The 27,958-nt window shown below is 40.9% G+C and overlaps 2 pseudogenes; both read left to right on the top strand.

Moving 5' to 3' along the window:
- Positions 1-27,442, top strand: part of LOC124981133 (phosphoribosyl pyrophosphate synthase-associated protein 2-like) — a 46,149-nt pseudogene extending 18,707 nt beyond the window's left edge.
- LOC124981117 (ADP-ribosylation factor-like protein 8B) lies at positions 8,540-9,208 on the top strand (annotated as a pseudogene).
- Positions 27,443-27,958: the final 516 nt, after the last annotated feature.

The following is a 27,958-nucleotide window of genomic DNA, read 5'->3' as shown; positions in this document are numbered from 1 at the left end:
GCCAACACCTGTTGTTGGTTGTATTCTTGATAATTGCCATTCTAATTGGGGTGAGATGGAATCTTAGGGTGGTTTTGATTTGCATTTCTCTTATTACCAGAGATGTTGAACATTTTTCCATATGTTTGTTGATTGCTTGTACATCTTCTTCTGTGAAGTGTCTATTCATTTCCTTAGCCCATTTGTCAATTGGATTATTTACATTCTTGGTGTAGAGTTTTTTGAGTTCTTTATAGATTCTGGAGATTAGCGCTCTATCTGAAGTATGATTGGCAAAGATTTTCTCCCACTCTGTAGGCTCTTTCTTTGCATTGCTGATAGTTTCCTTTGCTGAGAGAAAGCTTTTTAGTTTGAATCTATCCCAGTTATTAATTCTTGCTTTTATTTCTTGTGCTATGGGAGTCCTGTTGAGGAAGTCTGGTCCTAAGCCGACATGTTGAAGCTCTGGACCTACTTTTTCTTCTATAAGATGCAAGGTCTCTGGTCTGATTCCGAGATCCTTAATCCATTTTGAGTTTAGTTTTGTGCATGGTGAGAGATATGGGTTTAGTTTCATTCTGTTGCATATGGATTTCCAATTCTCCCAGCACCATTTGTTGAAGAGGCTATCTTTTCTCCATTGCATATTTTTGGCCCCTTTGTCTAGTATGAGAAAATTGTATTTATTTGGGTTTGTGTCCGTGTCCTCTATTCTGTACCATTGATCCACCTTTCTATTTTGGTACCAATACCATGCCGTTTTTGTTACTATTGCTTTGTAGTAGAGTTGAAGATCTGGTATTGCGATACCCCCTGCTTCACTCTTTCTGCCAAGGATTGCTTTAGCTATTCTGGGTTTTTTATTCTTCCAGATGAATTTCATAATTGCTTGCTCTATTTCTGTAAGGTACATCATTGGGATTTTAATTGGAATTGCATTGAATCTGTATAGCACTTTTGGTAGTATGGCCATTTTGACAATATTAATTCTTCCTATCCAAGAACATGGGAGATCTTTCCATCTTCTAAGGTTTTCTTGAATTTCTTTCTTTAGTGTTCTGTAGTTCTCATTGTAGAGGTCTTTCACCTCTTTTGTGAGATTGATTCCCAAATACTTTATTTTTTTCGAAGCTATTGTGAATGGGGTAGTTTTCCTAATTTCTCTTTCTGAAGATTCATCGCTTATATATAAAAATGCCTTCGATTTATGTGCATTGATCTTATATCCCGCTACTTTACTGAATTCACTTATGAGATCTAAAAGTTTTCTGGTGGAATTTCCTGGTTCCTCTAAGTATACAATCATATCATCAGCAAATAGGGATAGTTTGAGTTCTTCTTTTCCTATTCGTATCCCTTTAATTTCTTTGGTCTGTCTAATTGCTCTGGCTAGAGTTTCAAGGACGATATTGAATAGAAGTGGTGAAAGAGGGCATCCCTGCCTTGTTCCAGTTTTTAGAGGGAATGCTTTCAGTTTTTCACCATTAAGAATGATATTAGCCATGGGTTTAGCATAGATGGCCTTTACAATGTTAAGGAATGTTCCCACTATCCCTATTTTTTCTAGTGTTTTGAGCATGAAGGGGTGCTGTATTTTATCAAATGCTTTTTCTGCATCTATCGAAATAATCATGTGATTCTTGACTTTAAGTCTATTGATATGGTGAATGACATTTATTGATTTCCTGATGTTGAACCAACCTTGCATCCCTGGGATGAAACCCACTTGATCATGGTGCACTATCTTTTTAATATGTTTTTGTATGCGATTTGCTAAAATTTTGTTGAGAATTTTTGTGTCGATGTTCATTAAGGATATTGGTCTGAAATTTTCTTTCCTCGATGTGTCTCTGTCTGGTTTAGGAATCAGGGTGATATTGGCTTCATAGAATGAGTTTGGGAGAGTTCCCTCCTCTTCTATTTTCTGGAATACTTTGAGAAGTATCGGAATGAGTTCTTCTTTAAAAGTTTTGTAGAACTCGGCTGAGAACCCATCTGGTCCTGGACTTTTCTTTGTTGGAAGGCTTTTGATGACTTCTTCTATTTCATTACTTGAAATTGGTCTATTTAAATTGTGTATGTCCTCCTCGTTCAGTTTAGGCAATTCATATGTCTCTAGAAACCTGTTGATGTCTTCGAAATTTTCTATTTTGTTGGAGTATAGATTTTCAAAATAGCTTCTAATTATGTTTTGTATTTCGGTCGTGTCTGTTGTGATATTTTCTTGTTCATTCCGAATTTTAGTGATTTGGGTTTTCTCTCGTCTTCTCTTTGTTAGTGTGGCTAAAGGTTTATCAATTTTGTTTATTTTTTCGAAGAACCAACTATTTATTTTGTCAATTTTTTGTATTGTTTCTTTCGTTTCAATTTCGTTGATTTCAGCTCTCAGTTTAACTATTTCCTGTCTTCTACTACTTTTGGTGTTGGTCTGTTCTTCTTTTTCTAGGGCTTTGAGCTGTAGTGTTAGGTCATTTATTTTTTGAGTTTTACTTCTTTTATTAAATGCGCTCCATGAAATAAATCTTCCTCTAAGTGCTGCTTTCATAGTGTCCCAGAGATTTTGATATGTTGTTTCTTTGTTCTCGTTTACCTCTAAGAATTTTTTAATTTCCTTCCTAATATCTTCTGTTATCCATTCATCATATAGTAGCATATTGTTTAATCTCCAGGTGTTGGAGTAGTTTCTGTTTTTTACTCTTTCATTAATTTGTAACTTCAATCCATTATGATCTGATAGAATACAAGGTAGTGTCTCTATCTTCTTGTATTTGCTGACATTAGCTTTGTGGCATAATATATGGTCTATTTTAGAGAAGGATCCATGTGCTGCTGAGAAGAAAGTGTATTCGCTCTTGGTTGGATGGTATATTCTATAAATGTCTGTTAAGTCTAAATTATTGATTGTGTTATTGAGATCTATGGTTTCTTTGTTCAATTTTTGTTTGGAAGATCTGTCCAGTGGTGAGAGAGGCGTGTTAAAATCACCTAGTATTATTGTGTTATGGTCTATTTGGTTTCTAAAATTGAGAAGGATTTGTTTAACATATATGGATGAGCCACTGTTTGGGGCATAGATGTTTATGATTGTTATATCTTGCTGATTTATGCTTCCCTTAAGCAGTATGAAATGTTCTTCTTTATCCCTTCTAACTAACATTGGCTTGAAGTCCACTTTATCTGAAATGAGGATGGATACTCCAGCTTTTTTGCTGAGCCCATGTGCATGGTATGTTTTTCCCCATCCTTTCACCTTTAGTCTATGGGTATCTCTTTCTATGAGGTGAGTCTCTTGCAGGCAACATATTGTTGGATCTTTCTTTTTAATCCAATCTGCCAGTCTATGTCTTTTGATTGATGAATTCAGGCCATTAACATTCAGGGTTATTATTGAGATATGATTTGTATTCCCAGTCATTTGGTTCATATTTAAAATTTTTGACACATCTTGGTTCCTCCATTATTTGACAGTTCCTTTAGGATAATTCTTCCCTTTGCTGATTTGCTTCTTTGTTTTTTATCTCTTCCTCATGGAATATTTTGCTGAGAATGTTCTGTAATGCTGGCTTTCTTTTTGTAAATTCTTTTAGCTTTTGTTTATCATGGAATGATCTTATTTCATCGTCAAATTTGAAGGTAAGTTTTGCTGGGTATAAGATTCTTGGTTGGCATCCATTTTCTTTCAGAGCTTGAAAAATGTTGTTCCAGGCCCTTCTAGCTTTTAGGGTCTGGATTGAAAAATCTGCTGATATCCGTATTGGCTTCCCCCTGAATGTAATTTGGTTCTCTTCTCTCACAGCCTTTAAAATTCTGTCTTTATTTTGTATGTTCGGTATTTTCATTATAATGTGCCTTGGTGTGGGTCTGTTGTAATTTTGTGTATTTGGAGTCCTATAAGCCTCTTGGACTTGATTTTCCATTTCATTCTTCAGATTTGGGAAATTTTCTGATATTATTTCTTCAAATAGATTGTTCATTCCTTTGGTTTGTTTCTCTAAGCCTTCCTCAATCCCAATAATTCTCAAATTTGGCCTTTTCATGATATCCCATAGTTCTTGGAGATTCTGTTCATGATTTCTCACCATCTTCTCTGTTTGTTCAACTTTGTTTTCGAGGTTAAATATTTTGTCTTCAATATCTGAAGTTCTGTCTTCCAGCTGTTCTATCCTATTGGTTGTGCTTTCTATGGAGTTCTTAATTTGGTTTATTGTTTCCTTCATTTCAAGGATTTCTGTTTGGTTTTTTTTTCAATATCTCTAACTCTTTATTGAAATGATCTTTTGCTTCCTGAATTTGCTCTGTTAACTGTCGATTGGTGCGATCGTTCAATGCCTGCATTTGCTCTTTCATCTCATCGTTTGCTTCCCTAATCATTTTAATTATGTACATTCTGAACTCCCTTTCTGTCATTTCTTCTGCCATGCTGTCGTTGGATTTTATTGATGTAACATCTAGATTTGTTTGGGGCATTTTCTTCCCTTGTTTTCTCATATTGTTCAGGGATCAGTGGGTCATTGAGATATTGCAGATTTCCTCTATCAACTTATAATGTCCCTGAAGATTGTTAGTATGTCCCCTCTTATCCTTCAGTAGCCTGAAGTCTTGGAGGAGGTTGATAATGCAGAGCTCCACGAAGAAGCTGCCTCTCTAGGGTGGTGACCCTCAGGTGGGGTATATTCCCTGATAGTGGGCAGAGGTGCCTCCACTTGTTGACCAATGATCATCCAACGGGGAAGTAGGCTGCGGGCTGAGGCAAGGCCTGTTTGTGCCTATGTCTCTGACTTTACTGTCCCTGTGGGAAAACCTCCCCTGGCCGGGAAGAGTCACTCGGTGGGGACGTCTCGCTAGTCAGTTGCCCTCCTAGAGGTTCCCCTCAATCTACAACTACCCCCTGGGCTGGGCTGTCTTCTTCTGCAACGATCCCAGGGGCCCGGACCTACGTCCTGGGCCTGGGAGCCTCACCCTTCGCAGGCGAGTCTCCTTAGGCTGCCTCTCCCAGAGAGTCTGCCCGCCGCCCTGGAAACTTCGCTCCGCCCCTAGGCGTGTCTCTGTGCGGCTCTTCCAGCAAGAAGCCACCTAGCTCCTGGGACCCTGCTCTGCACCAATCGCCTGGCTATGCAGCCCCTACCCTGAGCCACCACCTGGAGCCCCGTACAATAGCTCGGAGACACAGAGACCCGCCACACACCTCCTCCTCCGGACAGCCGCCCGGTTTCCGACGCAGTCACTAGGAATCCAAACAACTCACTTCAGGTCTCCTCCTCCCACCAACCACCCGTAGCCCTAGGCAGTCACTCCAAGTCCAAGTGACCCGCCCTGTTCCTCCTCCTCCTCCTTGGGGTAGCCGCCCGGGTGTTCAGGAGCGGTGGCTCCGAGACCAGGTGACTCACCACACTCCTTCTCCAGGCAGGCCACCGGTGTTCCGGAGCGGTTGCTTTTAGTCCAATCAACTCACCACTCGCCTCCTCCTCTGGCAACCGCCTGTGGTTCTGATGCAGTCACTCACAGACTAAGCGTCCCACCGCTCTCCTCCTCCAGGCAGGCCACCAGTGTTCTGGAGCAGCTGCTCCGAGTTCAAACAGCTCGTCACGCAGCTCCTCCTCCGGCAACCGCCCGCAGCTCTGATGCAGTCACTCCCAGGTCAAACAACAAGCCACGCTCCTCCTCCTCCTCCGGGCAACCTCCCGGCACTCAGGAGTGCTTGCTCTGAGTTCAAACAGTTCACCATACAACTCCTCCCCTGGCAACCGCCTGTGGTTCTGATGCAGTCATTCCCAGACCAAGCGTCCCGCCGCGCTCCTCCTCTTCCTCTGGGCAGTCCCCCGGCGCTCAGGAGCGCCCACTCTGAGTTCAAACAGCTCACCACGCAGCTCCTCCTCTGGCAACCGCCCGTGGCTCTGATGCAGTCACTCCTAGACACAAGCGACCCGCTGGGCCTCTCCTCCTCCTCCGGGCAACCCCCCGGTGTTCGGAAGCGGTCACTCTGGGTCCAAACAGCTCACCACGCAGCTCCTCCCCAGGCAGCCGCCCGGAGCCCCAGCGGCTGCTCGAGTCCAAGCGCTATGCTGAGCCGCCTCCTCTACGATGATCCCAGTTGTCCGTGTTTACCGCTCCAGTGGGGGGAGGGGCGTCTCGCCGAGCAACTCCACTTCACAAATTCCCTGCGTTCCGGGGCTACCGCCCCATCCGGGACACCTCCCCAACAGGAGAGACTCACCCGGCAGCTTTGAGTTGGTCCCAAGTCTCTCACTATCTCCTCCCTTGAATCTTGCGTCCTGGAGCAGCGTGAAATGCAGCCGCCCTCTAGTCCGCCATCTTGGCCCGCCTGGAGTCTGATTTCTCCCTTTCCAAGTTTTCTAAGGATTCTCCACACTGCTTTCCAGAGTGGCTGCACTAATTTGCAGCCCCCCACCAGCAATGTGTTAGTGTACCTTTTTCCCCACATCCTCGCCAACACCTGTTGTTGCTTGTGTTCTTGATAATCGCCATTCTAATTGGGGTGAGATGGAATCTTAGGGTGGTATGGATTTGCATTTCTCTTATTACTAGAGATGTGGAACATTTTTTCATATGTTTGTCGATTGATTGTAGATCTTCTTCTGTGAAGTGTCTGTTCATTTCCTTAGCCCGTTTGTTGATTGGGTTATTTGCATTCTTGGTGTAGAGTTTTTTGAGTTCTTTATAGATTCTGGAGATTAGTGCTCTATCTGAAGTATGAGTGGCAAAGATTTTCTCCCACTCTATAGGCTCTTTCTTCGCATTGCTGATAGTTTCCTTTGCTGAGAGAAAGCTTTTTAGTTTGAATCTGTCCCAGTTATTGATTCTTACTTTTATTTCTTGTGCTATGGGAGTCCTGTTGAGGAAGTCTGATCCTAAGCCAACAAGTTGAAGATTTGGACCTACTTTTTCTTCTATAATCTGCAGGGTCTCTGGTCTGATTCCAAGGTCCTTGATCCATTTTGAGTTGAGTTTTGTGCATGGTGAGAGATAGGGGTTTAGTTTCATTCTGTTGCATATGAATTTCCAATTTTCCCAGCACCATTTGTTGAAGAGGCTATCTTTTCTCCATTGCATATTTTTGACACCTTTGTCTAGTATGAGAAAATTGTATTTATTTGGGTTTGTGTCTGTGTCCTCTATTCTGTACCATTGATCTACCTGTCTGTTTTGGTACCAATACCATGCCGTTTTTGTTACTATTGCTTTGTAGTTTTTTTCATTTTCTTTTAATGCCTGATATTTCTGGATAGAACGTTCAGTGCCGTGTTAAACACAAGTAGTGAATGCATCATCCTTGAATCAATCCTGAACTTACAGGTAAAACTTTCACTCTTTCACCATTAAGTCTGATGTTGGCCATGGGTTTTTCATAAATACCCTTTATCATATCAGGTAACTATCCATCAGTTCCTCATTTTCTGAGTCTATCATGAAAAGGTATTGGATTTGTCAAGTGCTTTTTCTATGTAGAAGTAGTTGTGCATTTTCTCCCTTTATTAATTCTATTGTGTGTGTGTGTGTGTGTGTGTGTGTGTGTTTGCTGTGAATTCCTTTATTTTGTTCATTTTTCTTTAATTTATTTAGGAGATGGGCTCTTGCTATGTTGCGTAGGTTGGTCTCAAACTCTTGGGTTCAAACAGTTGATCTTCTTGCCTCATCCTCCTGGGTAACTGGGATCACAGATGTGTAGCACCATCTGTGGCCATTACTTTCTTTTTTCTTTCTTTCACACCCTGATAGATAACATACTTGGAAAATTCCTTGGCTCAGTTATCTCAGGTTTTTTTCTTAAGCTGATTTATTTCTACCAATAAACCAGCTACTGAGCTTCTCATTTAGACCATAATGACTTCTTCCTCCTAGTTTTCTTCTTAAAATATTTTTTAAAATACTTTTTAGTTTCAGTGGACCTTTATTTTATGTATTTATTATTCATTCATTCATTCATTTATACGTGGTGCTGAGGATTGAACCCAGGGCCTCACACATGCCAGGCAGGTGCTCTACCACTAAGCCACAACCCCAGCCCTCTTGTTCTTTTTCATTACAACTGTTCATTCTTAAATGAATGATTTCCTCTCATAACCTCAAGGTTATGAGAGCAATTGGTCTGTTTTGATTAGAGTCCTTTTATATGTTTTACTAATGTTTTCCTTGGTTTTCATACCTTTCCTAGGGTGGGTTTTTGCTCTTTGATGTTTGTTGAGACAAAGACATACATGAAATCATTTAAAGAATTCCAGAAAAATGAAGTGCCTAAGTGAAAATATGTTTTGCTGCCTTGCTCCTTGAGACCATGGGAAGAGTTAGGCTTTCCCATAGATGCACTGATCCATGTGATCATGATAGATGCACCTGTGTATTCTTTAAATCAAATTTTTGTGTGTTTTCAAAGTTTCTCATGTGGTAGGCATCATACAATGTGCTTGGTGTCAATACTACTGATATTAAAATTGACTGGTATAATTGTGAGGAAAAAAACAATAGGCCAGCCATCTCCACCCGCCTTTGTCAGGCCGGGACCCCAAGGAACCCTTGCGTGGGTCAGGGTCGAGGGCTGCCCATGTGGAAGTCTTCACTGCAGTGGCCGCCCACCCTACCGTCCACTCTTGCTCCACACCGTCAACTCATCTCCAGTCTGCTGGACTGTTTCTGCTCACCATTCTGGAAGGAGGAGATGGAGCTGACGCTGGTGAGGCTGCAGTACAAGACCACCTTTGTCAGTATCAGATCAATTCAGTGAAGATATGATACCCACAGTGGGCTTCAACATGAGGAAAGTGACTAAAGGTAACGTCACAATAAAGATCTGGGACGCAGGAGGACAACCTGAATTCCAGGGCATGTGGGAATGGTTTTGAAGAGGAGTCAACACCATTGTTTACATGATAGATTCTGCAGATGGTGATAAGATAGAAGCCTCTTGAAATGAACTACATAATCTTCTAGATAAAGCACAGTTACAAGGAATTCTAGTACTAGTACTTGGAAACAAGAGGGCTCTTCCAAATGCCTTGGATGAGAAGCAGCTAATTGAAAAAATGAATCTGCTGTTGAGGATAGAGAAATTTGTTGCTATTCAATTTCTTGTAAAGAAAAGGATCATATAAATATCACACTTCAGTAGCTTATTCATTTAGATTCAAATCTAAATCTAGAAGAAACTGAAACATCTCCTGAAGTCTTCCAGTTCCTCTTGTCTATAATCCTAGAATTATATCTATTCCTCTGAAGTACTTCCCACAGTACAGTCCTTCCTAAACCCAAGAAATTTCCTCTTTCAGAGTTTATTTCTCATGTACACTGCTGAAGATGTGTATCCCTAGTCCTTCATAAAGAATCAGCTAGAGTTGTCATGATAAAGTCGGCAAACATGAAAAGGCTTCTCACATGTAATTGTCTTAAACTGTGTGTAGGGCTTTTTACATACACACACACACACACACACACACACACACAACCTCCTTAAATCAAGAAAATTGCATATTTCAAGACTGGACTTTCTGAATCAGTGTTTTATATTGTTTTTCAGTAAATATCTATAATACTTCATTATAGAGTTCAGTAGCTTAATACTGGTATGGACTTGATACAGCATGAAATTTCTAGTGCCATGCACAGTATGTAGAAAACCTTTAAGCCTGACTTATGTGAGATATAAACATAATGTTTATCTTGTCTCACAAATGCATGTGAAATGTATAACTACACCTTAAAATTAAAAAATGATCTGTAAAGAATAAGCAGAGGCACCAGATCAATGTTGGTTCTTTTTATTGGAGACATCCTACCTGATGAATTTTAAGAACATTCTGCTTTCTGAGAATCTTTTATCAACAGATAGCAGTGGGGATGTGGGAAGAGATGAGCGTGCTGTTTTGTATCTGTTCAGATCATTACTATTTTTTTTTTCCTTTTAACATGCTTTTTTAAGGGGTTTGAAATATAATAAAATCTGTTAAGAATGTTAAAAAAAAAAAGAAAGAAAGGAAAAAACCAAGATAATGGAAGCCAGGCACAGTGTGGTACATGCTGTAATCCCAGCAACTTGGGAGACAGAGATAGGAGTATCCTTTAGTGAAATAACAATTTAATGAAATGATTAAATTTTAAGAACATAATTTGAAAATTCTGCCAAGTTGAATTCAGAAACAAACTGCAGTTCAGTTTCAAAACAGTTTATCTTCCCTTCAGTCAGATCTTGAAAGTGGGTACATCTTTGACTCTAATAATCCCTAGCTCATGTAACTTCAGTTTTCAACATTAAAAAGATTCCAGGTCAGGTACCATGACACATGCCTGTAAACCCAGAAATTTGGGAGACTGAGACAGGAGGGATTGCAAGTTCTATGTCAACCTCAGTGATTTAGTGAGACCTGTTTCAAAATACAAAATAGAGAAAAGGGATGGGGACACAGCTCAGTGGTAAAGCACTCTAATCTCTACACCCCACCCCACAAAAAAAGATTCTAAAGCAGCAGGTGATACTTCAGTTGGTTTTGTTTACTTTTTGTTTTAGGACTCTTTTAAAAACAGTACAGGATAGAATGTCCTTTCACAGATTGGTTTCTTCAGCATGTGGTTATAACCATGATATGCTGGATAGTCATCTCTGGACCACACTAATTTGGAATTTGACAGTTAACTTAGATTTAAATTGGGTGACTATCCACCTTGTACTGTGAAACTGCATGTAATTGTGATTCGTGAGAGGAGTTTGTGTTGACTTTATAGAAGCATCTTCATATTGGTTATTTGTTGGCATAGAGATCTGAGCTAATCATTGATTATCCTATTGTTTTCTTAAAAGAAGTCTGTGTGTCTCACACCTTATTAGTACTTCCTTCCTAGGTAGTCAGTCATTCCTTCAATTTCCAAAAGAGATTTTTGTTTTGAACTTCTGTGTTTGCAAAACTTCCAAGGAATCAGAGGACAGTTTTGAGTGTTTTGGAATATTACTTTTCATTGACTGTGAGCACAATCTCTTAGAGACATGGTGGTAATCTCCAACCTCTTGTCTGTCACAGATCCCAGATTACAGGAACGAAGTCGTAGTGACCAAGTCTCCAGCCTCAACCAAGAGGTAGGTCGGATCTCATACCTGTCCTTTGTTTTCCTTCTGAGGATGGTTCTCATCAAGTACCAGACATTCTCAACCAGATTAGTACCCCTAGAATCCCTTCCTTCTCTTCCATGAACTGATTTTAAGATTGTCCAACATATCATGGTTATAACCACAGGCTGAAGAAACCAATCTGTGAAAGGACATTCTATCTTGTACTGTTTTTAAAAGAGTCCTAAAACAAAAAGTAAACAAAACCAACTGAAGTATCACCTGCTGCTTTAGAATCTTTTTTTGTGGGGTGGGGTGTAGAGATTAGAGTGCTTTACCACTGAGCTGTGTCCCTGCCAACTCTGTTTTCGGTTTCTCTCCCCCCACATCCCAGCCTGTGACTGCCAGTCATATTTCTTGACCAAAGGCATCCAGATCTGGAGAATACTAATTAGCACCTCTTTCCCTTCCAGATGGGCAACCACTTTTGGGTCTTTTAAGTTTTCCCCTTAAAATACTTGTGAATATACCTTGTGGTTGTTTACTGCCTCTTATTCAAAGAACCAAGTTAACTTATTAACAAAAATGAGAGGCCACATATTGGTACATGTTAAATGGTAACATTTTAAGAAACTAAAGCACCCTGAGCTATACAGAGTGGGCCACCCTGAGTCTGTACAGTGAGTTTAGCCTGAAGTAACTGCTGAGTCAGGGAACAGTACTTAAAATTGGATTTTGGATGAGAGAATTTCATATGGCATTATTTTCTATAGAAGTTCATCCACTGAATAGGGAAAGAACAAAAACACAGGTAAGAGTAAAGGGTTTTTTTCCTTAAAAAAAAAAAAGTCTTCTAAAATGATTTTCCAGTTGAATACTTTATCCCTGTGGATCATTGTTGAGTCCTGTGGATCATTGTTGAGTCCTGTGGCATGAAAGAAAACATCATAAAGTATCTCCACACTGGACCCAGGTTAATATCAAAAAATGAGAAGAGAGGTCCATAGTAAACCATGTTTTCATAAATCTTACAGATAAGTTGACATTATCAATTGAACATGACAATGTGTATGTTTAGTATATTAAGTCAAATAAGTTGATCATGGGACAAAACCATTCCATGACCTCATTCTTATGGCCTACTACCCAAGCAAAGCCAGGATCATGTCTCCACCCCACATGCCTTCTCTAAGCTTTATCACTGGGTCTCCTTTTGTCTATTTGATTGGGTTGTAGGAAACCTTGAGGCATTTCAGAACATAAACATTTCAATCAGCTTTTCTAAACATTTGTTTAAAGGCTGATTTATTTTTTATTTTTCTCTGATTTTCATGATTTTTAAAAATTAAGATGAAACACATAATATATATTTGTCCCTTGGCGTCTACAGGGGATTAGTTCCAGGATCCACCTCAGACACTGAAATCCACAGATGGTGAAGTCCCTTATGTAAAATAGCATAGTATTTGCACATGACCTATGCAAAGCTTCATGTATTCTTTAAATTATGTGGAAATTATATACAAATAATACTCCATACGGTGTAAAGTGTATGTAAATTGTTGGTATGCTGATAGATGACAAGAAAAAATTCTACATGTTCACTACAGTTGAGTCTCCCTGCCCCATGTATTTTCAGTCCTTGGTTTAATCCATGGATGTGGAATCTGGGTAAAGAGGGCTGTCAGTAATCATTTCAAAGGTTACAATTCTCTGGCATTTGATGCGTTTACAGTGTTGTGCAATCACTACCTGTCTCCAGTTTCAAAACTTCTTCATCATCTCAGGAAACAACTTGTGCCCATTACAAATTGTTCCCTGCCCGTACTTCCCCCCATCCTGCGGTGACCACTCCAGTGCTCTCTGCCTGTGTGGATTTGCCTGTTCTGAAATTTCTTATAAATGGAATCTCAGTATGTGACTCTCTGTGACTGACTTGTTACACTCAACATCCTTTCCTCAAGGCTTGTGGATATGGCCTGTGTCAGTGTTACAGGCCCAATTTCCTTCATGGTATTTGAGAGTCCTGGAGAATTCCTGCTAATGCTTTTCTGCCTGGGCCTCTGGTGGCTGCTGGGGACAGCACCTATCAGCTCAGTTGAGGTCAGAATAGCTTTTTAATTTAATAGTTGTTTTTTGTTTGTTTGTTCATTTGTTGGTACTGGAGATGTAACTTAGGGTCTCCTGCATGCTAAGCATACTCCCTACCACTGAGGTGCACACCCAGCCCCTGGTTATTGTATATAATTTTTTAACTCCTAAAACTATTACTTTTTATTATTACTTTTTTTTTCCCTAGTTCTTTGCTGAGACCTATTACTTTGCATAGGCTTTCTGGTTTTTCCATTGCTTTCAAGCATGTCATAATTATTCTTTGCCATATTCTTTTGATGGAGGCTCTAAATTGTCTGCCATATAATTCTAACATGTCTGTCCTCATGGTATTAGCATGTGTTGTTAATTGACTGTTTTCATTCATGTTGGAGATTTTCCCAGCTTGTAGTATGAGTGATTTTCAATTCAAACCTGAATATTTGGGTCACTGTCTCTGAATCTTTTGTAAAACATGGTTTTGCTGATTTCTTATGCTCTCGCAGAGAAAATGGTGGGGGAGGATAGGGGCTTGTTACTGGGTTGAAGATAGAAGTTGAGGTTTCCCACCTGACCTGTATTAACGAGTCAGGTTGGGAGGGGCTGCTGGTTACCTCTTTTTTTTTTTTTTATTATTGTATACAAATGGGATACATGTTGTTTTCTCTATTTGTACATGGCGTAAAGGCATACCATTTGTGTAATCATTAATTTACATAGGGCAATGTTGTTTGATTCATTATTTTTTTCCCTTCCCCCCCACCCCTCACATCCCTCACACCCCTCTTTTCCCTCTATACAGTCATTCTTTCCTTCATTCTTACCACCCTCCTTATCCCTAACCCTAAACCTAATCCTAACCCTAACGCTAACCCCTCCCACCCCTCATTATGTGTCCTCATCCGCTTATCAGCGAGATCATTCGTCCTTTAGTTTTTTGAGATTGGCTTATCTCACTTAGCATGATATTCTCTAATTTCATCCATTTGCCTGCAAATGCCATAATTTTATCATTCTTCATTGCGGAGTAATATTCCATTGTATATATATGCCACAGTTTCTTTATCCATTCATCAACTGAAGGGCATCTAGGTTGGTTCCACAATCTGGCTATGGTGAATTGAGCAGCAATGAACATGTGGCTGTATCTCTGTAGTATGCTGATTTTAAGTCCTTTGGGTATAGACCAAGGAGTGGGATAGCTGGGTCAAATGGTGGTTCCATTCCAAGCTTTCTGAGGAATCTCCATACTGCTTTCCAGAGTGGCTGCACTAATTTGCAGCCCCACCAGCAATGTATGAGTGTACCTTTTCCCCCACATCCTCGCCAACACCTGTTGTTGCTTGTGTTCTTGATAATCGCTTGTCTGTAATTTCCACGATCCCACAGTGCTGCGGACTCGAACCCGGGCCTCCAGCATGAGAGGCAGGCACTCTACCATTTGGGCTATATGGCCTGCCCTAATAATCGCGATTCTAATTGGGGTGAGATGAAATCTTAGGGTAGTTTTGATTTGCATTTCTCTTATTACTAGAGATGTTGAACATTTTTTCATATATCTGCTGATTGCTTGTACATCTTCTGTGAAGTGTCTGTTCATTTCCTTAGCCCATTTGTTGATTGGATTATTTGTATTCTTGGTGTAGAGTTTTTTGAGTTCTTTATAGATTCTGGAAATTAGTGCTCTATCTGAAGTATGAGTGGCAAAGATTTTTCTCCCACTCTGTAGGCTCTCTCTTCACATTACTGAGAGCTTCCTTTGCTGAGAGAAAGCTTTTTAGTTTGAATCTATCCCAGTTGTTGATTCTTGCTTTTATTTCTTGTGCTATGGGAGTCCTGTTAAGGAAGTCTGATCCTAAGCCAACAAGTTGAAAGTTTGGACCTACTTTTTCTTCTATAAGATGCAGGGTCTCTGGTCTGATTCCGAGGTCCTTGATCCATTTTGAATTGAGTTTTGTGTAGGGTGAGAGATAGGGGTTTAATTTCATTCTGTTGCATGTGGTTTTCCAGTTTTCCCAGCACCATTTGTTGAAGAGGCTATCTTTTCTCCATTGCATATTTTTGGACCCTTTGTCAATATGAGAAAATTGTATTTATTTGGGTTTGTGTCCCTGTCCTCTATTCTGTACCATTGACCAACCTGTCTATTTTGGTACCAATACCATGCCGTTTTTGTTACTATTGCTTTGTAGTAGAGTTGAAGATCTGGTATTGTGATACCCACTGCTTCACTCTTTCTACTGAGGATTGCTTTAACTATTCTGGGTTTTTTATTCTTCTAGATGAATTTCATAATTGCTTGCTCTCTTTCTGCAAGATACATTATTGGGATTTTAATTGGAATTCCATTGAATCTGTATAACACTTTAGGTAGTATGGCCATTTTGTCAATATTAATTCTGCCTATCCAAGAACATGGGAGATCTTTCCATCTTCTAAGGTGTTCTTTAATTTCTTTCTTTAGTGTTCTGTAGTTTTCACTGTAGAGGTCTTTCACCTCTTTTGTGAGATTGATTCCCAAGTATTTTATTTTTTTCGATGCTATTGTGAATGGGGTAGTTTTCCTAATTTCTCTTTCTGAAGATTCATCACTTATGTATAAAAATGCATTGGATTTGTGAGCATTGATCTTGTAACCTGCTACTTTCCTGAAATCACTTATGAGTTCTGAAAGTTTTCTGGTGGAATTTCCAGGTTCCTCTAAATATATAATCATGTCATCAGCGAACAGGGATAGTTTGAGTTCTTCTTATCCAATTCGTATCCCTTTAATTTCTTTGGTCTGTCTAATTGCTTTGGCTAGAGTTTCAAGGACGATGTTGAATAGAAGTGGTGAAAGAGGGCATCCCTGCCTTGTTCCAGTTTTTAGGGCGAACGCTTTCAGTTTTTCACCATTTAGAATGATATTGGCAATGGGCTTAGCGTAGATGGCCTTTACAATGTTAAGGAATGTTCCCACTATTCCTATTTTTTCTAGTGTTTTGAGCATGAAGGGATGCTGTATTTTATCAAATGCTTTTGCTGCATCTATCAAAATAATCATGTGATTTTTTAAGTCTATTGATATGGTGAATTACATTTATTGATTTCTGGATGTTGAACCAACCTTGCATCCCTGAGATAAAACCCACTTGATCGTGGTGCACTATCTTTTTAATATGTTTTTGTATGTGATTTGCTAAAATTTTGTTGAGAATTTTTGCGTCAATGTTCATTAAGGATATTGGTCTGAAATTTTCTTTCCTCGATGTGTCTCTGTCTGGTTTAGGTATCAGGGTGATATTGGCTTCATAGAACGAGTTTGGGAGGGTTCCCTCCTCTTCTATTTCATGGAATACTTTGAGGAGTTTTGGAATGAGCTCTTCTTTAAAGGTTTTGTAGAACTTGGCTGAGAACCCATCTGGTCCCGGACTTTTCTTTGTTGGTAGGCTTTTGATGACCTCTTCTATTTCATTGCTTGAAATTGATTTAAGTTGTGTATGTCCTCCTGGTTCAGTTTAGGTAATTCATATGTCTCTAGAAACTTGTTGATGTCTTCGAGGTTTTCTGTTTTGTTGGAGTATAGATTTTCAAAATAGCTTCTATTTATGTTTTGTATTTCACTCGTGTCTGTTGTGATATTTTCTTGTTCATTCCGAATTTTAGTAATTTGAGTTTTCTCCCTCTTTCTCTTTGTTAGTGTGGCTAAGGGTTTATCAATTTTGTTTATTTTTTCAAAGAACCAACTATTTATTTTGTTAATTTTTTGTATTGTTTCTTTCGTTTCAATTTCGTTGATTTCGGCTCTGATTTTAACTATTTCCTGTCTTCTACTACTTTTGGTGTTGGTCTGCTCTTCTTTTTCTAGGGCTTTGAGCTGTAGTGTTAAGTCGTTTATTTGTTGATTTCTACTTCTTTTGTTGAATGTGCCCCATGAAATAAATCTTCCTCTAAGTACTGCTTTCATAGTATCCCAGAGATTTTGATATGATATCTTTGTTCTCGTTTACTTCTAAGAATTTTTTTATTTCCCTCCTGATGTCTTCTGTTGTCCATTCATCATATAATAGTGTATTATTTAATCTCCAGGTATTGGAGAAGTTTCTGTTTTTTATTCTGTCATTTATTTCTAATTTCAATCCATTATGATATGATAGAGTACAAGGTAATATCTCTATCTTCTTGTATTTGCTAACAGTAGCTTTGTGGCATAAAATATGGTCTATTTTAGAGAAGGATCCATGTGGTGCTGAGAAGAAAGTGTATTCGTTCTTTGTTGGATGGTATATTCTATATATGTCGGTAAGTCTAAATTGTTGATTGCGTTATTGAAATCTATGGTTTCTTTATTCAATTTTTGTTTGGAAGATCTATCCAGTGGTGAGAGAGGTGTGTTAAAATCGCCTAGTATTATTGTGCTGTGGTCTATTTGATTTCTGGCATTGAGAAGGATTTGTTTGACATATACGGATGAGCTATTATTTGGGGCATAGATATTTATGATTGTTATGTCTTGCTGATTTATGCTTCCCTTAAGCAGCATGTAATGTCCTTCTTTATCCCTTCTGACTAGTTTTGGCTTGAAGTCCATTATCTGATATATGGATGGATACTCCAGCTTTTTTGCTGTGTCCATGTGCATGGTATGTTTTTTCCCATCCTTTCACCTTTAGTCTATGGGTATCTCTTTCTATGAGATGAGTCTCTTACAGGCAGCATATTGTTGGATTTTTCTTTTAATCCAATCTGCCAGTCTATGTCTTTTTATTGATGAGTTCAGATCATTATCATTCAGGGTTATTATTGTGATATGATTTGTATTCCCAGTCATTTGACTCATTTTTGTTTTTTGACATGATTTGGTTTCTCCTTTATTTGGCTATTCCTTTAGGCTAGTTCCTCCTGTTGCTGATTTGCATCGTTGTTTTTCATCTCTTCCTCATGGAATATTTTGCTGAGAATGTTCTGTAATGCCGGCTTTCTTTTTGTAAATTCCTTTAGCTTTTGTTTATCATGGAAGGATCTTATTTCATCGTCAAATCTGAAAGTAAGTTTTGCTGGGTATAAGATTCTTGGTTGGCATCCATTTTCTTTCAGGGCTTGAAAAATGTTGTTCCAGGCCCTTCTAGCTTTTAGTGTCTAGATTGAAAAATCTGCTGATATTCTTACTGGTTTCCCTCTGAATGTAGTTTGATTCTTTTCTCTCGCGGCCTTTAAAATTCTGTCTTTATTTTGTATGTTAGGTATTTTCATAATAATGTGCCCTGTGTGGGTCTGTTGTAATTTTGTATATTTGGAGTCCTATAAGCCTCTTGTACTTGGTTTTCCATTTCGTTCTTCAGATTTGGGAAATTTTCTGATATTATTTCATTGAATAGATTGTTCATTCCTTTGGTTTGTTTCTCTAAGCCTTCCTCAATCCCAATAATTCTTAAATTTGGCCTTTTCATGATATCCCATAATTCTTGTAGATTGTGTTCATGATTTCTTACCATCTTCTCTGTTTGGTCAACTTTGTTTTCAAGATTAAATATTTTTTCTTCATTGTCTGAGGTTCTGTCTTCTAGATGTTCTATCCTATTTGTTATGCTTTCTATGGAGTTTTTAACTTGGTTTATTGTTCTTCATTTCAAGGATTTCTGTTTGTTTTTTTTTTCAGTATCTCTAACTCTTTATTGAAATGATCTCTTGCTTCCCGTATTTGGTCTTTTAACTGTTGATGGGTGTGATCACTTAATGCCTGCATTTGCTCTTTCATCTCCTTCAAGCCTACATTTGCTCTTTCATCTCCTCATTTGCTTCCCTGATTATTTTAATTATGTACATTCTGAACTCTGTTTCTGACATTTCTTCTGCTGTGCTGTCATTGGGTTTTATTGATATAGTATCTAGGTTTGTTTGGGACATTTTTTTCCCTTGTTTTCTCATATTGGTCAGATGTCAGTGGGACCCTGAGATATTGCAGATTTCCTCTATTGGCTTATAGTGTCCCTGTAGATTTCCAGTGTATCACCTCCCAGCCTTCAGTAGCCTGAAGTCTTGGAGGAACTTGATAATGTAGTTCTTCCGAAGAAAGCTGCCCCTAGCCCGCTACTGGTTCCAGGGCTTGGAGCTGGCTCTGTGCGGAAAGGCTCTCACTGGGGGGCCTGCACCACGCAATTGGCCGTGTAGGAGGGACCCACTGCTGGAGTGCGCAGCGCTGCCTGGGGAAGACTCTAGCTGCCCTGCCCTGCTCTGATAAGGCACCTCTATCCGGGCCTGCCGCCCAGTCCGAGCTTTACCTGGTGGGCGAGCTCACCCGTGGCTCTATTTTAGTCCGAGTCTCTCAATGCCTCCCCTTCTTGAATCCTGGGTTCTGGAGCGACTGGAATTGCAGTCACCCTCTAGTCCGCCATCTTGGATCACCCCATGGAAAGAGCCTGTGGCCGGAGGGGGCAGGGCTGCCTGGAGAAGTCTCTGGCTGCCCTGCCCTGATCCCAGAGGCTGCTTGCGGGTCGAAGCTCTCCATTGGCTCGGGGACTTGTGGCTGGCTCTGTGTAGAAAGGCTCTCACTGGGTGGTCTGCTCCGTGAAGCTAGCCTTGAAAGGCGCCTCCCGCCGCAGGGGGCCGGGCTGCTTGGGGAAGTCCCTGGCTGCCCTGTCCTGGTTCCTGAAGCTGCTTGCGGGCCGGAGCACGCCACGCTGGCTCCGGGACTTGGAGCTGGTTCTGATCAGAAAGGCTCTCACTGGGGGGCCTGCTCCAAGAAGCTGGAGAAGCTGGCCGTGTGGGAGGGGCCCACTGGCAGAGTGTGCAGGGCTGCCTGGGGAAGACTCTAGTTACCCTGCCCTGCTCGATAAGCCAGTTATATCCGGGCCTGCCGCCCAGGCCGAGCTTTGCCCGGTGGGCGAGACTCACCCATGGCTCTATTTTAGTCCGAGTCTCTCAATGCCTCCCCTTCTTGAATCCTGGGTTCTGGAGCGACTGGAGATGCAGTCACCCTCTAGTCCGCCATCTTGGATTGCCCCTGGTTACCTCTTGTAACAGGAGGAGGGCCTCCTGCTTATGAATTGGGGTGGAAATTCAGGGTTTGCTGTCCACAGACACTGGCAGGCTGGGCACTCATTACCCTGAGGGAGATGAGAGTCCCTCTTTGACCTCCTTTTAAACCAGACCACTGAGCCACAGGCTGCAGGTTATTCTGTGGTGTTTGGCTAGAGTGAGGCCCTTCTTTTCCACTGGTGGTCTGACTCATCAGCCTGCCTTTTTCTTGTTTCTCTGGCTAGACAGTAGACTTTGGTTGGGTCATCTGTGGTCTTCTGTTTGCAGAGCTTGTCTTGAAAGTGAAGGAGGAGCTAATCTTTGTGGTGCCAAACTCTGCTGCAAAGGCTGCCATTATATTTGGCTGAACTTTTTTCTTTAAGAATTTATTTTAAAATTGTTAAATTTTTTTTTGTAGGAAAGAATTTTAAGTTACATGAAATCCAAATTTATTTCTTCTACTTCTTTTTTGCTTTTCTTGTTTATGTTTCTGGGGATTTAACCCAGAACCTTGCACATACTAAGCAGGTGCTATACAGGTAGCCATGTCCCCCACTCCTGAATACTAAATCTCAAATTTTGGGATATTCACCAGTTTTGGTAAACTATTCTTCATTTGACTCTTTCACTTTTCCTAAATACAGTTGTTCTCCCCCCCACACTTTTATGTTGATATGTGATACAGACGTGCTTTAGTGAAGGCTTTATCATCTTTTTCTTAGAAATATAAATCTGATTCCTCATTGGTAGGACCAGATCAATAGATATTTACTTATATGCATTTGAGATTTTTTAATACCACAGAAGAATTAAGCTACATGTGCTATGGTAAAAATGTGCTACTGAAAGAGGCAAAATTTAACTTTATAAAACTCTTATCTTGAAGTAGAATAATTTAAGCCTGAAGTTAAATTCCTTAAAGTAATTCCTAGCACCATAACCAAGCTTTTCTTAGTTGTACAGTGTATTTGAGAAACCTGGAAGAGGTGAGATTTCTATCCCTCTAGGGAACAGGATTTTGTGTTTTCAATGGCTTTGCTCTTCATATCATTTAAATGCCTTCGATGTGTCCAGTGTATAGTGTACTGATAACATTCAGTATACTTCCCATTTTTTCTGGTTTTTAGCTATTCTTGTGAGATGTTAGATAAGAGGGTGTTTTAATTTTTGATGTTGGAAAACAAAGACTGGGAGACCTTGTTAGGTCCTTAAGACTTGAACATTTGTGTGGGTTGGAAGACAAAGGGAACCTAGCATTCTGCTCCAGAATCTGGCCAGTTGGGGAGGTGGACATGCTATGAACAGGGACCTAGTGAAGCAAGGCACTAGGAGGAGGGCGTAGGTTAAGAGAATAAAGGAAGAAAATAATATACCACAGTAAGACTAATTTTTGAAAGGACAGCTGGAGTTGGCTCCAAACCAAATGAAGCAAAGAATATTGTGGGAACAAAAAAAGGTCTTTTCATAATGAAACGGGCTCAATTGTTGAAGATTTGTGATAATCCTAAACATTATGAACTGGTAACAGAGATTCAGAATGTGAAGCAGACCCTGATCACTGCAAGGAAAAATTGATAGGTCCAAGATGATAGTCAGAGATGCCATTATTCCTTTGGCAGTAGTAGATAGAACAAGTAGAAAATCAGTGAGGCTGCAGATGATCCTGTCAACCAAGGGCCTCTACTTCATAGTTTAGATTACTCCATCCTGGGACATCAGAAGATCCATCTATTTGGAGTGTTCCCAGAATGCATGCATAAAATGACAGCTCTGCTTCTCATTATTCCTACCCTGCCCCGGTTTATGGATGATCTGCCCTGCATGTGTAGCCCTGTCCCATTCCAACACACTCATAGACCTCGCTGTCTCTCTGCCCCAGGCTCTCTGGATCTGGTTTCCATCCCAGTCTGTCCCTGGCCCCAAATGCCTGGCCTCTTTGTCCTTTTCTATGTTACCTCTTTGGGCCTCCATTTTCTCTGACCTACACTCTGCTCCCCACATGTGGTGTCAGTGTCTGTGTGCCTCATACATGCCAGGCAAGCACTATAACACTGAGCCACAACTCCAGCCCCAACCTGCCAATTTTTCAAAAGCAACTGGGACAGACATTAACCTTGTGACCTTCAGAGTTGAGTTGTTATCTGGAGCTAAGCTAGTGGGAATCTTATCTTTTGTAGCTATGGGAGTTATAGAATTGGGGATGAAAACAGATAAAAAGCATGTAAAATCAGTGCTTTTTCAGGTTGTTCTTCACATTCGTTGTAAGAGCAGAGAAGGGGAGTCACCTCCCAGTGCAATAAACAGTGGAGAGGTATGTACAGATTATCATGGAAAAGGATCAAATAGTAAGTGGTGAGAAAATGGCAAGGTGAAGTGCATAGTTAAGCAAAAGGGAAATGGAAAGATCCTCCCTTTGCACAGAAAGTGTCAGGATGGTGTGTAAATAGAATGCTAGCCACGTTTTGTTTACCAAAAATGCACCATGTACAGCATGGTGGAGGAAGGCTGGCGGTAATTAAGTTTGTAATTAAGTTAGACATTCAAACAAGGCAGGATGGGCAGTATTAACATCAGTCAAGGCAAGATGGACTCCACAGTTCCAACCTGTGATGTTGCTTTCCAGTGTGGTTGCACCAATTTGCAGTCCCACCAGCAATGCATGAGTGAACCTTTCTGCCCACATACTTGCCAACATTTATTGTTACTTGTGTTATTGATAATTGCCATTCTGAGGTGGAGGGAGATGGAATCTCAGTGTAGCTTGAATTTGCATTTTTCTCATTGCTAGAGATGTTGAACATTTTTTCATATATTTGTTCACCATTGGTATTTCTTCTTTTGTGAAATACCTGTTCAGTTCCTTTGTCCATTTATTAATTGGTTTATTTGGTGGTTTTTGGTGTTAAGTTTTTAAGCCCTGTGTATATCATGGAGATTACTGTTTTACTTGAGGTGCAGGTGGCAAAGATTTTCTCCCATCCTGTAGGTGTTCTCTCTTTATGTTTTTGATTGTTTCCTTTGCTGTTAAGAAACTTTTTCATTTGATACCATCCCATTTATCGATTGTTGATTTTTTGTTTTGCACTTCAGGAGTCTTATTGAGAAAGTCAGTTCCTGAGTCTACATGACGGAGATTTGGGCGTACTTTTTTGTGTAGTAGGTGCAGGGTCTCTGGTCTGATGCCTCAGTCTTTGATCCACTTTGAGTTGAATTTTGTGCAGGGTGAGAGATAGGGGTTCAATTTCATCCTACTACATATGGATTTCCAGTTTTCTCAGCACTTTGTTAAAGAGGCTGTCCTTTCTGCAACGTATGTTGATGGTACTTTTGTCTAGTGTGAGATAACTATATTTATGTGGATGTGTCTCTGTCTTCTTTTCTGTTCCATTGGTCTTCATGTCTGGTTGGGTGCCAACTCCTTGCCATTTTTGTTACCACAGCTCTGCAGCATAATTTGAGGTCTCTTATTGTGATGTCTCCTGCTTCACTTTTCTCACTAAGGGTTTCTTTAGCTATGCTGGGCCTCTTATTTTCCCAAATGAATTTCATAGCTGCTGTTTCTATTTCTGAGAAGAATGTCATTTGAATTTTAACAGGAGTTGCATTAAATTTGTATAGCACTTTTGATCATATGGCCGTTTTGAAAGTATTAATTCTGCCTATCCAGGAATGTGAGGATCTTTCCATGTTCTAAGGTCTTCTTCAATTTCTTTCTTTCATGTTCTGTACTCTTCATTGTAGAACTCTTTCACCTCTTTTGTTAGATCCATTCCCAGTTTTTTTTTTCTTTGTTTTTGGTTTTGAGGTTTTTGTGAATGGGAAGTTTTTTTAAATTTTTCTTTCATCATTGGTTTATAGGAACACAATTGATTTATGGGTGATAATTTTATATCCTGCTACTTTGGTGAATTTACTTATGAGTTCTAGAAGCTTTCTCAGGTAGTTTCTCAATCTTCTAAATACAGAATTTTGGGTGTCTAAGAGGGGTCTACTGTGGTCAGAAGTGATGTGCATCAGGGAGAAGCCAAGTTCAGCATCTCTGTCCCCGCTCCCTCTTACCCGTGGTAAAAAGGAATAGTTTGAGCCCTTCTTTTCCTATTGGTATCCCTTTAATTTCTTTCTTTTGTCTAATTGCTCTGGCTAGTTCTCAAGGATATGTAGAATAGGAATGGTGAAAGAGGGCATCCCTGTCTTGTTCCAGTTTTCAAAGAGACTGCTTTCTCTTTTTTCTCCATTTAGTACAATGGTGGCGTTGGGTTTAGCATAGATAGCTTTTATAGTGCTGAAGTATTTTCCCACTCTCTAGTTTTTCTAGTGTTTTCATTATGAATGGGTGCTGCATTTTGTCAAATGCTTTTTCTGCATCTTTTGAGATAATCATGTGATTCTTTTGTTTCTATTGATGTGATGAATTATGTTTATTGATTTCCATATATTGAACCAACCTTGCATCCCTGGAGTGAACCCCACTTGATCATGGTGCACTATCTTTGTAATATGCTCTTTATGTGATTTGCTAGTTTTTCTTAAAGATTTTTGCATCTATGATCATCAGGGATATTGGCCTGAAGTTTTCTCTCATTGATGTGTCTTTGTCTTTTCTTTTTTTTTTTAACATATAAATGTAGACCTGCTGGATGAGTCGCACATAACTATATTCATCCAAGTGACTCAGGAGGCTGAGGAAGGATGATTGGAATTTGGAGGCCAGTTTTCCCATCTTAAGGGGGTCCTCAGAAACTTAGTGAGACTCCATCTCAAAAAGAAAAAGGGATGTGGTACAGTGTTAAACTGGGGATGTGGTACAGTGTTAAAGTGCCCCTGGGAACAATCCCCAGTACAAATGAAACAAATAAAACAAAAATTAACAAATAATACAAAAACTAAAAAGCTTAGATGTATGTGCGATTTACCATTCAAAGAAAATTGAAGCTCAAACAGTCCCTTCCAATGTTATGTGGTCAAACAAGTCAGACTGCACTAATGTGAAAGACCCAGAAGAGGAAAATGAGAGGGAGACAATGATGAGTGTTCCCTGGAGACTAGCAGGAGGGAGTGGGGGAGCGGGTGGGTCTGGGTACCTGGTACAGGATAATGGAAGGCACTTAAAGCCAAGAAACTGAACTCATTTTAAAAATACAGTCTTAAATTTTAAAAGTAACTAGTTTTAATGAAAATAGAAAAACGAAAAGGAGGAAAAAATCAAAGGGAGGAGAGGGAAAGGGCAGCTGTGGGTGGGAGCCAATACCTTGATAATATGTGTCCATTGGGAATTGAAAATTCTACACCTAGAGGTATAAGCTTACAGATGCAGATGTTCCTTCAGCTCTGTGGGGCATAGAAAACTGGAAAGAGTCTAGTGTTCAACAGCAACAGGGATGGTGGTTGTTGAGGCCCTGTCCTCAATGTGGAAATGAAATCACGTGAAACTTAAGTCACAACCTGCACCCTACCCAGGCACAAAGGGGGCACTCAGAGGGTGGTGCTGGCTGTGGGGTCACTAGGAGCCACAGGCCTGAAGCTTCTGTTGAAGGTGTTTCTGAGCCTGGTGCGCTCTCAGGTGGTGGAGGTGGTAATGTACGTTGAACTGGAGTTTCCTGTCTTTTCCTTCATCCTAACCTACTTATCTTCACAGTCTACTGTGAGTATATATGTTTCTAAGTGCTTTATTATTTTGCTTTGCTTGTTGTTGATCAGTGACGTCTCTGCATACTCTTTTGTTCAGCCCTGGTGTTGAGATCCACCTGCCTAATGACATGGAGCCTGATGTTGTTTTCCACTGCCGGATGTGTTCCCTGGTGTAACTGTTCCAAAGCTGATTTATCTTTTCTTCAGGCATTGCAGGTAAGAGTTGCTGTTCCCCCCACCACCACCATTTCCAAATAACTGCTTTGAGCAAAAGGGTTTAGGTTTGAGGTCAGCCTCAGCAGCTTAGCAGGAGCCTGTCCCAAATTGAAAAAGGAAAAAGACCATGGATGTAGCTCAGTGATAAAGTGCCCCTGGGTTCAACCCCAGTAACTAAAAAGTTAAAAAACTTAGACGTGTGTGACATTTATACATCTAAGGAAACTTAGTCACTTCCACCATTATGTGCCAAGGAGAAATGAGACTGCACTGGTTTGAAAAATGCAGACTAGGCAAATCACAGGACTAGAAAGATAAGGGTTTGCTGGGGTCTTGCGGGAAGGGAGGGGAGGGGAGGGGAGAGGAGGGAGTGGTTATAGATACCCAATTCAGGAAATTGTTCTGGAACTCCATATTGGTGATTAGTGCACAGAGAATGTACTTAATGCCAATAAAGTGAATCTTTTAAAAATGAATAAAATCTTTAATTTTAAAAGAAACTAATTATGCTAAAGTAATAAACACATAAAATAAAAAGAAAGAATAGAGAAAGGGCAGGGGAGAGGAATAGAGGCTCTAGGTTGGTCTCAGTAAGCAGTGCTGATTGAGGGACCAGCAGGAGTTGTTGGCCTGAATCTGCTGTTGCAGGTGTTTCCAGCTTCAGCTCTCTCTGAGATGGTGGAGGTGGTGGAACTTGAACTGGAGATTCCACAAGCACTGGAAGTGGCCCTGCAGCTGCAAGAGGAGCAAAGGTCAACAAACTCTCCATGTTCCTTGCAGGGATAAAATATTTCCCTCTGCCTTTCACACAGTTCCACACAGAAACCCAACCCCGGGCAGTGTTCCCAGAATGCATGCAGACAGTGACAGCTCTGCTTGTCATCGTTCCTGCCCCACCCCAGCTTCTGGAAGATCTGCTCCGCATGCCCTGTCCAGTTCCATTCCCCGGCCTCTTCCTCCATGGGCTCTGAGTTTTCTCTGAAGGCTGGCACCCGGGACCCTTGGTCCTCCATGTCAGGGCCTGTCATGGTGACCTGGCTGTGGATATTACCAAGTGGATAGTGAAGCAAGTACAAGTCAAGGAGTGAGGAGACCACCCAGGATGGAAGTGGGGCGGCAGCAGGAGAGGCTTGGCCTTTCCTCCCATGAGGTCAGTCTTGGTGGCACCACATTGCTCGGAGGAGCAGGCTGAGGCTCAGAGAGTTATATGGCCAGTTCCAGGCCTCACAGCTGTATGTGGTGCTGTCCCCCTGGGCAGGGTTTACCTTCCCAATATTAGGTCCAACTCCTATTGGGTGGAGGAACTCAAGATGGTGGATGTGGAAGAGGGGGAGTCATAGAGGGAGGCTGGCTGCAGGGTCCTCACCAAGCTGTCCATAGAGTTTGCCTGGAACACACATCCCAGTGCTGGTGTCATCCACCTGTGTAGCTATCTGTGCCTTCTGGGTTGGGACATGAAGGAGACATAGAATCAGTGCTAAACTATGACCCACCAAAAGTGTCTGGGGAGGCATTCGGTGCAATATCCGAAGCCCGCAAGAGAGGGACAGGACATCATTCTGTGTGGTGCAATTGAAGTGGCTCCAGGAGGGAATGAGGTCCAGGTCCCACAGCCCTGAAAGGCTGAATAGCTGTGGGAACTGGGTCCACCTGGAAGGTGGTGATGCCCAGGGGGGTCCCAGCTCCTGCCCAGTCTGGGGCGTGTTCCTTGAGACAGTAAGTGACAGAGAAATGAACCAATTGGCAAGAGTCCCCTGATGTTTTGGCTCAATGCAGCCCTACTAATCCTGACAATGTGTTAGACTTGGAGAGTGTGTGGAGGGACAGTCAGGCCACTGCCAGCTGGACATGTGGGTGCAGGAGTTGGAATCAGTTGGATGGCAGAATGCAAAATCATCAGAAGAATAGAGGTGAGATAGGGTCAGTTTCAGTGCTGTGAGGTTGTCACAAATATGGGAACGGTGACCTTGCATGAGGACAAGGCCCAGGCTGGCAGAG

The sequence above is a fragment of the Sciurus carolinensis genome, chromosome 3 (assembly GCF_902686445.1).
Source record: "Sciurus carolinensis chromosome 3, mSciCar1.2, whole genome shotgun sequence".
In the NCBI taxonomy this organism is placed as follows: domain Eukaryota; kingdom Metazoa; phylum Chordata; class Mammalia; order Rodentia; family Sciuridae; genus Sciurus; species Sciurus carolinensis.
The sequence above is the reverse complement of the archived record's forward strand: the minus strand, read 5'-3'. Positions and strand labels throughout refer to the sequence as shown.